At 36.9% G+C, this 10,000-nt stretch overlaps 1 protein-coding gene across 1 annotated transcript in view; it reads left to right on the plus strand.

Moving 5' to 3' along the window:
- LOC137644624 (serine-rich adhesin for platelets-like) overlaps window positions 1-10,000 on the plus strand; it is a 739,321-nt gene that overhangs the window by 231,222 nt on the left and 498,099 nt on the right. The window lies entirely within an intron of this gene.

The following is a 10,000-nucleotide window of genomic DNA, read 5'->3' on the forward strand; positions in this document are numbered from 1 at the left end:
GGTAGGGTGTTTGAGGGAAGCCTATAGGTCTACCTGCTGAGTTATCATCGGCCAGTTGTTTTGCCTTTCTTGATCCTCGTTTGGGTGAAGAGGGTCTTGGGCTCTGCTCATCTACCCTATATGATAAGGAGTAAGTGTCTGGCTATACACACACACACACACACACACATATATATATATATATATATATATATATATATATATATATATATATATATATATATATATATATGTATATATATATATGTATGTATGTATATATATGTATGTATATATGTATATATATATATATATATATATATATATATATGGATGTATATGTGTGTATGTATATACATCATAATATTTTTGTCACGCTCAACGTTACTGCCAGACGTATGATTCCTTGGTCTCTCCCCATCCCTCTTGTAGAATAGATAAGGATTAGTCATACCCTGGTGAGAGGGGTTACACTAAGATGTACACTTGGAAACCACATTTTCCACAAATTGCCTAACCAATGGGTTGCAGTTAGTGTTATTAGTGAGCCAGATATATTTGACGGGTCGCGTACACTAGTTTACGTATATTTGGTCGGTCTGTAGGACATTTTCCCTTAGAGAGTTATGGGGGTCCTTTGACTGGCCAGACAGTACTACATTGGATCCATCTCTCTGGTTACGGTTCATTTTCCTTTTGCCTACACAAACACCGAATAGTCTGGCCTATTCTTTACATATTCTCCTCTGTCCTTATACACCTGACAACACTGAGATTTTCAAGCAATTCTTCTACACCCAAGGGTTAACTACTGCACTATAATTGTTCATTGGCCACTTTTCTCTTGGTAAGGGTAGAAGAGACTCTTTAGCTATGGTAAGCAGCTCTTCTAGGAGAAGGACACTCCAAAATCAAACCATTGTTCTGTAGTCTTGGGTAGTACCATAGCCTCTGTACCATGGTCTTCCACTGTCTTGGGTTAGAGTTCTCTTGCTTGAGGGTACACTCGGGCACACTCTTTATCTTATTTCTCTTCCTCTTCTTTTGTTAAAGTTTTGATAGTTTATATAGGAAATATTAATTTAATGTTGTTGCTGTTCTTAGAATATTTTATTTTCCTTTCTTTCCTTTCCTCACTGGGCTATTTTCCCTGTTGGGGACCTTGGGCTTATAGCATCCTGCTTTTCCAACTGTGGTTGTAGCTTAGCAAGTAATGATAATAATAATAATAATAATAATAATAATAATAATAATAATAATACATTCCCTTGTCCCCTGCTTCTGCCACTCGCAAGCAACCTTTAAATACCCACTTGGAAACCAATCTTCAAATCGCCCAAAATAAGCTAATCGTTAAGTTTGATTGTCTGGTCATAAGGAGACATAAACCATGGCGGAGACATAACTATGGAGACGGTTTGCGCTCTTGCATCAGCCCAATGAGATTTTGATTGCGCAGTAAATTAGTTTCTCTTGGCAACGTTGAGCGACTGTGAAAGATCTCTTTCTCCTAGGGTCGGCTTTATGGTCCTTTAAGGTCAATATGATGGGATATTCTATTAGATTTGTGCCGTTCTAAGGTCAATGGGATGATATTCTAGAGATGACCTCAGCCATAGTAGTTGACTATTTTCGTGTTTGGTTTTATGTTGTTTAGTTTGAAATTGATGTTGTATGAGGTAATTTATTTTTCTGGACTATTGCTGATCTTGTAGAACCCTTTTCTTCCAAGGAAATAGATCGACAAATTACTCTTATTTAAATTTTTTTTTTTTTTTTTTTTTTACTATCTGTAATGCTGTACTTGGAGAAATGCTATGAGAATTCGAATCCTGTAATTTATTTTCTACTTCTGCATTTATATATATATATATTGTGAAAATATGATCGAAGCAGCTTCCATTTATAGATTTAATTATAAAATTGATGAACTACTCTTATCTTTATCGTTATAGTCAGAAATTGTATTGACAAATTTCTCTAATATATATAGGTAAAAAAATGAAAAAATACTTTTATATCTATACATTTTAAAAAAATGATAGACAAATTAGTGTTGTTAATAGATTGTTAGAGAATATTTGGACAAAGTAATCCTGATATTTCGTATGCAAGGAAATAGAAGACTCTTCAATTCACCCTTCTGATCTTAACACCTGCATGTCTGTACATGTTTTAAGGTATGTAGGCCGCTCATGAATGGCAGAGGCAAGGGGCAGTGACATTGCCCTAGCAAGCAGGATAGTGCCCTAGAGAATGACCATGTATATTATTATTATTATTATTATTATTATTATTATTATTAGCCAAGCTACAACCCTAGTTGGAAAAGCAAGACGCTACAAGCCCAAGGGCTCCAACAGGAAGAAACAACCCAGTGAGGAAAGAAAATAAGGAAATAAATAAATGATAAGAATTCATTAACAATATATCATTCTGAAAACAGTAACAGCGTCAAAACAGATTGGTCTCATATAAACTATTAACAACGTTAAAAACAGATATGTCATATAAACTATAAAAACTCATGCCAGCCTGGTCAACATAAAAACATTTGCTCCAACTTTGAACTTTTGATCAGCGCCGAAGCCCACTCTCCACCCAAGCTAGGACCAAGGAGGGCCAGGCAATGGCAGCTGATGACTCAACAGATTAACCCATAGGCTCTCCCAAACCCCCATCCAAAGCTCACAAGTTGAGGTTGCAGTGACCAAAGAAACTAACGAGTTTGAGCGGGACTGAAATCCCAGTCTGGCGATCACCAGTCAGGGACGTTACCACATCGGCCACCACAACTCTGCGCATATGCATCCATCAAGTCTCCTTTTAAATCCTTAAAAAAATAGTCAGTACAATGTTCCAAGTACTCTTACAAGTTCTCTTACCTATGGTAATCCCCTTTCAATTACCATACTCAAGGGGAGAGGCGAGGTCTGGAAATTATCTTGTGAATCAAGGGAGGAAATCTGATAGAGAGGACAGGAAGAGGAAGAAAAATTCTAATGACAAGTTTGGAGTTTTGTATTGTTTGAGTTTTTTTTAAATTTTTTTGCTTTTCATCCCATCAGGCTGATTCACTCTAAATCAAATTTTGTATTTCATGTATTAATGTGCGTTTTATAGGACTTCTGAATACCTTTCTGGTGTTGAGACTGAGCTTTGAAAAGAAAAAAAGTTGTATATATACAGTATATCTATCTCTATCTATCTATATATATATATATATATATATATATATATATATATATATATATATATGTGTATATATAATATATATATATATATATATATATATATATATATATATATATATATATATATATATATATACATACACACACACACACCTGTGTGTGTGCATATTTTAAGACGCACTCGGCTTTCTTCGTCCTTCTTGTAGAAGATTGAGGGAGTAGTCGTACTCCGGTAAAGGTGGTGTGTATCTCTGTACACATGGTAAGGGTGGTGTGTGTGTCTGTGTGCATATCTTAATTTATAGCAGAATTTTTGACGGGTCGCATACGCTAGTGTACTAACAGATCTGAAGACGCTTTATAGATTTAGCTGAATTAGTAAATGAAATTATAAAAATTGAAACGGATATTTCTCACAATCATCATCTTGTGCGTTTGAACTCAATGGCGCTGCCAATGATCAACGCTATTTATATATCTTCCTCGCCAGACGCTCCAAAGCATTAGAAATTATTCGCCTCCTGAAGCCATACTTACACAAATCCTGCTGGATATTTCGTCTGAGGTAGGGGGGGAGAGAGAGAGAGAGAGAGAGTTCCCGTGCCTCTGCCTATACTTGGGTTGCCTCTTAGAGGGGAATTCGCTCTTTGAATAGGCAGGATTTCCGACCTTAGGAGCAACAAAAGCAGTAGTAGTAGTAGTAGTAGTTGGAAATATGGGATATATTGATTTAAAACCCTAGAGAGAATAATTATTCCTCTCTCTCTCTCTCTCTCTCTCTCTCTCTCTCTCTGTTTTTTGTGGGACCTGTTTAAAGGTTTAAAGGCCGCTCATGAATAGCAGAGGCAATGGACAGTGCCCTAGACACTGACCATATATACATACGATCAGCGCCCAAACCCCTTCTCCACCCAAACTAGGACCAAGGAGAACCAGGCAATAGCTGCTGATGACTCAGCAGGTAGACCTATAGGGATATGCTCCCCCAAACCCCCCCATCCATAGCTCACAAGGATGGTGAGGTTGCAGCCACCAAAGGAACTAATGAGTTTGAGCGGGACTCGAACCCCAATTTGGCATTCACCAGTCAGGGACGTTACCACATCATTGTTTTCTGAATCTACCAATCTTATCCTTCTCGTCTTGAATCGTGCTTGCCTTCTTCATATTACATTGTCTCTTTATTGCCTCTTTTACTCTGCTTCTTAATTTCACCTTTCGCTAAAGGTAGGATGATATGCCAGATTGTTTTCGAATGTTAATCTTGATTGATCAAAGCATCTGATGGACAGCATGGATTTAAAGTAGAGAGGTGACAAGGTTTCAATTATCAAGAGGACTATGCATACTGCGTCTGATCAGTCAAAAAGGCTACGTGATTGTTAATCTCCAGAGAGAGAGAGAGAGAGAGAGAGAGAGAGAGAGAGAGAGAGAGAGAGAGAGAGAGAGAGAGAGAGAGAGAGAGAGAGTGTTACCTTTGACTAAGAGGTTTCATTTACTCAGGTGCAATTATGACCAGATAACCGTTTTAGCTGTCCATTTTCATATGTATAGACTGGCTTATTTTCCTTTTCATAAGTTAAATCGTGATCGAAAACCCTTAAGGTAAGGGATCGGTTGCTTTGTTGCATTTCTCTTTTTCTATTAAAAGCATCACACTTTTTCTATTAAAAGCATCACCCTTTTTCTATTAAAAGCATCATATTCCACCGATCCCTTGGGTTTAAGGATCACTCATGGATGGGAGAAGTAAAGGACAGTGATAATGCCCTAAAAATGATAGCGCCTAAGCCCCCACCCCTCCACCCAAGTAAAGATCAGGGAGGGCCAGGCAATGGCTGTTGATGACTTAGCAGGTAGAGCTATATGCTCCCCCAAACCCCAATCCTTAGCACATTCTTAGTCTTAACACCATAAATAATTGTACAGTCACCTCTTATCTTTAACTCCTAACTCTTCCGCCTTCGGGTTTGTGTTTTTCTGTCACCATAAAAGAATGAAATATTTCTTAATAAGTCATCTGCCTTCTTATATATTTCGGAGTCAATGACCTGTCATGTCAGGATGCCAGAAAACAAAATACATCGATTGCCCATATATATATATATATATATATATATATATATATATATATATATATATATATATATATATATATATATATATATATTTGTGTGTATATATATATTTGTGTGTATATATATGTTTATATATATATATATATATATATATATATATATATATATATATATATATATCATATATATATATATATATATATATATATATATATCATATATATATATATATATATATATATATATATACTGTATATAGATGTGTGTGTATATATTTATATATATATATATATATATATATATATATATATATATATATATATATATATGTATGTATATAAATATATATACTGTATATAGATGTATATTTATATATATACTCTCATGCAGCCGTCTATTGTCCACTGCAGCCCAAAGGCCTCAGGCATATCATTATTCATTTCTAGGGTTTTTCCCACTTTTCATCAACACGCTGGCCACTGGAGATCGGTGATTGTTGGAGAGAGACTTTTTCTGATGGCTAGAGGCAAACCCACCTAGTATGGGTGGTCCTGGCTAGTACAGCTTTGTTGATCATGGCGATGCACAAAACCTTTCACCATATATACAACATATATACATACATACATACATACCTATTTATGAATAATATGGCCCTGTCTATTTTATTAACAAAAAAAAAAAAAAGTTAAAGAAAAGGGCAAAGAATCACACAAGGTTCCGCTTTCTTGTTAATTTTTAGCTTCATCTCAGAGTCATTGTTCAGAAAGAGGTTTTTTGAGTTACGAAGTTAGTATCTTTTGATACTGGGGAGGAGGAGGAGGAGGAGGAGGAGGAGGAGGAGGAGGAGGAGGAGGAGGAGGAGGAGGAGGAGGATATTGGGATGCTCTAGAGGGGGGAGTCTTTAGGGATTTAAAGGAAAAACCCGGAAGCCCCGTGGCTTGTTAAAAGCAACCACAGATCAAACATTATATTTTCTCCAGCTTCTTTCGACCTTCAGGGACCGCAGCCCCCCCCCCCCTCTTTTTTTTCGTTTGGAAAATTCAACCTCTTATTTCTTTTTTGGTTTACTGTAGGCATTACTTTAGGTTCTTTGCCTTTTCCTTGCAACTCATAGCTGCACCCAATTTTCATTTCTGTTACTATATAACAATGGTTAGATTTTGGAGTGTCCTTCTCCTATAAGAGCTGCTTACCATAAGGAGCCTTGTCTACCCTTACCAAGAGTAAACTAGCATATGATCAGCGCCCAAGGTCCCCTGCACCCAAGTTATGATCAGGGAGTACCAGGTAATGGCTGTTGATGACTCGGCAGGTAGAGTATATAGGCTCCCCCAAATCCCCATCCTTAGCTTATCCCTGGTCTTAGGACCATCCATAATTGTACAGCCACATCCTATCTTTAATTCCAATCTCGTCTCACTGTCCAGTTTCCGTTTGTCACCATAAAAGAATGAAACCTTTCTTAATAAATCATCTACAGTACCATCCACCTTTCACATTACATCTTCACTCAGAGTATATTAAGGTTTCTGTAGGTTTAGGTATGCTATTTACAGTACAGATAGTTCCTATTTACTCTGACTTTATATATGCACATTCTCGCCTTCATATATATTTCGTCGTCAATGACCTTTGATGTCAAGATGCCAGAAAACTTAAAATCTATCAATCAATCAATCGCCTTCATATATATATATATATATATATATATATATATATATATATATATATATATATATATATCTATATATATATATATATATATATATATATATATATATATATATATATATATATATATATATATGAAGCCTTTTATAGTCCACTTCAGGACAAAAGCCTCAGGTATGTCATTCGTTTCCAGTGTCCGGCCACTTTTCATCTTCGTTCTGGCCACTGGAGACTGGTGATGGTGGGAGGCTTTATTCTGATGGCTTGAGGCAAACCAACCTAGTATAAATGGCCCTGGCTAGTACAGCTTTGCTGATCATGGCTTTAGACAGAACCTTTCACCCTACATAAAACATACATATATACATATATACTTACTGTATAATCGTATAAAATGGCCCTGTCTATTCTACTAACAAAAAAACAAGTTAAAGCAAAGTTCATTAAAGGGCAAAGAATCACAAAAGGTTCCGCTTTCTTGTTAATTTTTAGCTTCATCTCAGAGTCATTGTTCAGAGAGAGGTTTTTTGAGTTACGAAGTTAGTATCTTTTGATACTGGGGAGGAGGAGGAGGAGGAGGAGGAGGAGGAGGAGGAGGAGGAGGAGGAGGAGGAGGAGGAGGAGGTCTAGAGGAGAGAGTCCTTAGGGATTTAAAGGAAAAACCCGGAAGCCCTGTGACTAGTTAAAAGCAACCACAGATCAAACATTATATTTTCTCCCGCTTCTTTCGACCTCCAGGGACCGCAGCCCACCCACCCTTTTTTTTTTTTTTCGTTTGGAAAATTCAACCTCTTATTTCTTTTTGGGTTTACTGTAGGCATTACTTCAGGTTCTTTGCCTTGTCCTTGCGACTCATTGCTGCACCCAATTTTACCCTATTACTATATAACAATGGTTAGATTTTGGAGTGTCCTTCTCCTATAAGAGCTGTTTACCGTAGATAAAGAGTCTTGTCTACCCTTACCAAGAGCAAACTAGCATATGATCAGCGCCCATGGTCCCCTGCACCCAAGTTATGATCAGGGAGTGCCAGGTAATGGCTGTTTTTGACTCCAGGTAGAGTATATAGGCTCCCCCAAACCCCCATCCCTAGCTCATCCTTGGTTTTAGCAGCATCAATAATTGTACAGCCACATCCTATCTTCAACTCCAAACTCGTCTCACTGTCCAGTTTCCGTTTGTCACCATAAAAGAATAAAATCTTTTTTAATAAATCATCTGCAGTACCATTCACCTTTCTCATTACATCTTCACTCTGAGTGTATTGAGGTTTCTTTAGCTTTAAGTATGCTATGTACAGTACAACTACAGTAGTTCCTATTTACTCTGACTTTACATACACACATTCTTGCCTTCATATATATGTCGGTGTCAATGACCTTTGATGTCAAGATGCCAGAAAGCTTGAAATCTATCAATCAATCAATCGCATTCATATATATATATATATATATATATATATATATATATATATATATATATACATATATATATATATATATATATATATATATATATATATATATATATATATATATATATATATATATACATACACACACCAAGCCGTTTATAGTCCACTGCAGGACAAAAGCCTCAGGTATGTCCTAATTCGTTTCTAGTGTCCGGCCACTTTTCATCATCGCTCTGGCCCCTGCGGACTGGTGATGTGGGTTACTTTATTATGATGGCTTGAGGCAAACCAACCTAGTATAAGTGGCCCTGGCTAGTACAGCTTTGCTGATCATGGCTTTAGACAGAACCTTTCCCCCTACATAAAACATACACACACATATATACTTACTGCATATTCGTATAAAATGGCCCTGTCTATTCTACTAACATAAAACAAGGTAAAGTAAAGTTCATTAAAGGTCAAAGAATCACTAAAGGTTCCGCTTTCTTTTTAATTTTTAGCTTCATCTCAGAGTCATTGTTCAGAAAGAGGTTTTTTGAGTTACGAAGTTAGTATCTTTTGATATTGGGGAGGAGGAGGAGGAGGAGGAGGAGGAGGAGGAGGAGGAGGAGGAGGAGGAGGAGGAGGAGGAGGAGGAGGAGGAGGAGGGAGTCCTTAGGGATTTAAAGGAAAAACCCGGAAGCCCTGTGGCTTGTTAAAAGCAACCACAGCTCAAACATTATATTTGCTCCCGCAGCCCCCCCCCCCCCTTTTTTTTTTCCTCGAAAATTTAACCTCATTTCGTTTTTGGTTTGTAGTTCCTGTTTGTTTATTCATTCTTTTAGTGGACACACGAGCCAAGTTCTGTGATTATTTGAAATCGATCGTGGATATTCAAATGTTGAATGAATAATGAATAGTCACTTTGATATACTATACAGTCTCAGGTGGTTTACTGTAGGCATTACTTCAGGTTCTTTGTTCTGTCCTTGTGACTCATAGCTGCAAACAATTGTACTAATCTATTACTAGAGAACTTTGCTTTGATTTTGGAGTGTCTTTCTCCTAGAAGAGCTTCTTACAATATTATTATTATTATTATTATTATTATTAATTGCTAAGCTACAACCCTAGTTGGAAAAGCAGAATGCTATAAGCCCAGGGGCTCCACCAGGGAAAATAGCCCAGTGAGGAAAGGAAACAAGGAAAAAATAATTATTTTAAGAATAATATTAAAATAGATATCTCCTATATAAACTATAAAAACTTTAACAAAACATAAGGAAAAGAAATTAGATAGAATAGTGTGCCTAACTGTACCCTCAAGCAAGAGAACTCTAACCCAAGATAGTAAACCATAGATATAGAGTCGTGTCTACTCTTACCAAGAGGAAAGCATCATATGATCAACGCCCAAGGATCCCTCCACCCAAGTTAGGATAAGGGAGGGCCAGGCAGTGGCTGTTGATGACTCAGCAGGTAGAGCTATAGGCTTTCCCATACCCTCATTCATAGCTCATCCTTGGTTTTAGCACCATCAATAATTGTACAGCCACATCTTATCTTCAATTCCAAACTCGTCTCACTGTCCAGTCTCCGTTTTTCTGTCACCATAAAAGAATGAAATCTTCCTTAATAAATCATCTGCAGTACCATTCACCTTTCACATTACATTTCCA

This window comes from Palaemon carinicauda, chromosome 7 (assembly GCF_036898095.1).
Source record: "Palaemon carinicauda isolate YSFRI2023 chromosome 7, ASM3689809v2, whole genome shotgun sequence".
In the NCBI taxonomy this organism is placed as follows: Eukaryota; Metazoa; Arthropoda; class Malacostraca; order Decapoda; family Palaemonidae; genus Palaemon; species Palaemon carinicauda.